The following is a 4,188-nucleotide window of genomic DNA, read 5'->3' as shown; positions in this document are numbered from 1 at the left end:
AACATTTGGTATCCTGGACATGTATTTTCTGTTTATAAAGACAGGTGAACATGGCAACAGGTGAAAGTTAAACATTAGCACAGCGGTGTAAAAATAGGCTAGAGGTGACGTAGTTACTTTTTTTTCTCCCTGTTCTTTTTTTTCCCTCCATGTGGAGGCTAAACAGGTTGGACGACGCTCACAGCGTGGGAATGTAAGACGAGCTGACAGAGACGGACGCGCTCTAAATAATACTTATATGAGCTTCTTTACATTCCAATCCTCCGTCACGCATAGCAGTGGTCCGCCCGGGGGATCCCCCCCATGGGATCCTTGAGGGGGTTCCAGGGGGTCCCCCAGAAAAATTTGGTGTTAGTTCAAATATCATCAAAATCAGTTTAGCCACCTTAACCTCTTCGAAAATGTACAGATCTACAAGCTCATATTTAAAAAAAAAAAACTTTTGACAAATGTGTGGAACTTTTTGAAAAATGTTGAATGATTTTGAACATTCTTGACGCAAAGCTTCTCTTACGGGTGTCCCTGGCACAAAACCTTTACAAATGGGGGTTCGACTGTTTCCTCTTCAGGAAACACTACCCTGACCCTTCCTCTTAGCCTTGCCTACTTGTTGTTAATTATTTGTACGAGCTCTTGTTTATTTGATACACTTATTTGTTTTAGCTCTTGCTCATTTGATTTTCCTATTTGTCTCATCTGCTTAAGAAATTAGGTAGCTGATATATTGCACTTTTGCCTTAGCGCTAGGTATACTCTTAGTAGCTTTTTTTTTAGAAGAGAATGCACTTAATACTTCTGGTGATTAGTAGTTTTCTTGCCTACCAGTATGTTGAATGCACTTAATGACTGTAATGTAATGTAAATGTAATGACTACTAATACGTATCAATTTGGGCGTCCTTGACATTAACATGTTTGAGATTCACTGATGTATAATATATCATCCTACTGTACCTCCTTCTCCTGTTTCCTCTTCCAGGTCTCCTCATTCCCTCCCTGTCAAGGACCCCCAAATTGATTGATGTATTTGGCCGCGGACCCCCATCTGAAAAGGTTTTGTGCCAGGGACCTCCAGTAGAGAAGACTTTCTGTTTATTAATGTTCTTTTTAAATTATTTTCGATATTTTTCTAACATTTTCAAAAAATATCTTTCTCATCACCCGCTACTCTCTCCCCCCTCCTTCCTTACTCCCTCTCTGTGCCCCTTCCCTCCCTCCCACCCTTTTCCTCTCCTCTCCTCTCCTCTCCTCTCCTCTCCTCTCCTCTCCTCTCCTCTCTCTCTCTCACCTTTCTCTTGCTACTGTACGTTTGGCAGAGTTCTCTGACTGCAAGTCATAGCTATTTATAATTCCAGAGCTGCCTTGAGGCTAAAGGTGCATTCCGCGATTGTGATAACTTGTCTGTGACCCTCAGACATTAAAAAAACGGGACAGTTATTGGCTGCTATACGAAATACAAACTAGACCGGGGCATAGTAACATCCTGAGTGTTGATTTAACTCTGAGTTGGACCCTGTACGGGTCAATTGCTAGAGAGTTTTATTAACACTTAGGTTTGGCCCGTAGGCAACATATAAAGACCCAGGTCACTAAACCATTGTTTCTCAAAGTGGGGTCCGGGGACCCCCAGGGGTCCTTGGGGGAGGGTACCAGGGGGTCCCCAGCAAAATGAGTTAATAAAGCGTCACAATCATTTTAACCACTTTGTCCATATCTTGTACTTTGGCTATTCAAAAATGGCAGATCTACAAGCTCATAGTTTGTAGATCTGCTATTTTTGAAAAATCCCTGTCACAAAATGTTTTTGGAGATGGGGTCCGCAGCCAAATACATATAATTTTGCGGGTCCTTGATAAGAAAAGGTTTGAGAACCACTGCACGAAACAAACACTATAGCAATGATTACTATCAATATATTCACCACCATTAAATCTCACTATAGTGGAATTAATTGAGTTAGTATTACTGTCATAAACATTTCTATAGTGTTAATTGAGTTGAATTTAGTCGAGGCCAATCTAAATTCTTTGCCAACAGCATTGGATTCCGGTAGCGTTGTAATTGTAAATCTTTGCTGTGACACACCCGGAACTTATTCCATTCCATTCTGTTCATTCCATTCCGTTCCATTACAACACCCTGTGGATGGAAGGTTCTAATCTGATGACAGGAAGGAAAAAACAATGAAGGGTGACATTCCAGAACAACCATCTCCCATCGTATAGGAAAAAATGTCATCAGTCAGCAGATAATAATCATTCTGATATTAATAAAGCAATTGTAAGCAAGTGAGTAATCACAATTCAGGTTTTTCAGGTCTTTGTGTGATAGTATTTCGTTTTTTACATTAACAACTTGAATCGTAGAATTCCTTTTCTGAGGGGAACATTAGCCAGAAATAGCAGATCGGCTATTTTTGGCAAAGAGGTATAGGTGTAGAGGGGGAAAAAAAAAACTTTAATCTGAAACACAATTTTATACAATATAGAGTAGGGGGTCCCTGCTTCATCTCTCTCTCAGCTAGGGGGTCCTTGGCCTGAAAACGTTGAAGACCCCTGACCTACAGTGAATATAGGTCAGTACTGTAGTTCTCAAACATTTTCAAGTGAAGGACCCCCCAAATTGATATGTATTAGGCCACGGACCCCCCACCTGAAAGGGTTTTGTGCCAGGGAAACCCAGAATAGAAGATTTGTGTTAGAAAATTCAAAACGATTCATGATCATTTCCCAAACATTTTTTATATTTTTCGAATATTTTCAAAAATAGCAGATGTACAAGCTCACCGCACGGCACATCTGCTATGTACTGTTCTTGAAAATATATAAATGGATAAAATGGTTAAAATGACTACTTTTGCTGGGGACCCCCTGGAACCCCCCCAAGGACCCCTGGGGGTCCCCGGACCCCACTTTGAGAACCAATGATCTAGATGGCATGCAGGAACTTATATCATTGTCGTATATTTATTTATTTATGTATTTATTTATTATCTTAACTTATTAGTTATTGTATATATTGTGCCTAAAACTCTGTATTGGCTATTATTAGAGTTCATACATTGTTGTGACGTAGCGTTCCCATGTCTACGTGGATCGCAGAGCAAGGCTTTAAGGCAACACTACACCACCCCTCTGCCTGCTTTAGACCTTGACAAACAGCCATGCTAGAATGCCTTTGTTTATGTTTATGTGGCTGCTGCCATGGTGACAAGCCATGGGAGAGAGAGAGAGGGAGAGAAGGAGAGAGAGAGAGAGGGAGTGGGCGAGAGTGAGAGGGAGTGGGCGAGAGAGAAGGGAAGCCTCTGTGAAGGTCTCATTCCATTATGAAAAGAACAATGTCCTTTCTCCGTCATTTCCTTTCCTTTTCTTTATGAATTTGCTTTTCTTGTGTGTTCCGTTTTTGTCATCTCTCCCTTATTGAATCCTATTGTATGTCTACGCTTGGGAATGAAACAAAGGGAGTAATACGGAAGGAGGCATGAAATAAGGAGTGGTTGTTGTTTTGGGAATGGAACGTGTCCTAGGATTCCCAGGCCCCCCCCCCCTCCTCTCTCTGCCCTGCTCAGCTGTTATGGATCACATTGTGACATCACTTCCTGTCTGCGGCGCGCTGCTATTTTTGGGATCATGTGTACGCTGGGTTGCATGGCCTTGGCAGCCACACACACACACACACACACACACACACACACACACACACACACACACACACACACACACAGACACGTGCGCGAGCACCAGTCCGTGTTAAGTGTCTGTGACGTTTACTGGTCTATCTTTAGTCTTACGCAAGTGTTAAAAACAAGATATTATGTCACTGTGTCAAGATTAACAAGTGATATAAACCACCGGTTGTCAAAGTGGGGTCCAGGGACCACCAGGGGGTCCTTGTAGGGGTTCCGGGGGGTCCCAGGGCAAACCGAGGACCAGTTTTAAAGGAGTAGTTAGCCTAAAAATGACTACTTTTCTATCAATTACACACCCCATGAAGACTTGAATTCATGGACTTTGTTTTTGTCTCATTCCTGAGCCAATAATTTGATGACCGCGTCATCAGTCAATAGGAGACTCTTTGAGTCTCCTACCGGAGACTGTCGGTCATCAAATTATTGGCTTATAGGAATGCGACAAAAACTAAAAATGAATTCAAGTCTTCATGGGGTGTGTAATTTATAGAAAATAAGTAT

This window comes from Gymnoscopelus microlampas (genome assembly GCF_963454915.1).
Source record: "Gymnoscopelus microlampas genome assembly, chromosome: 16".
Taxonomy (NCBI): Eukaryota; Metazoa; Chordata; class Actinopteri; order Myctophiformes; family Myctophidae; genus Gymnoscopelus; species Gymnoscopelus microlampas.
The sequence above is the reverse complement of the archived record's forward strand: the minus strand, read 5'-3'. Positions refer to the sequence as shown.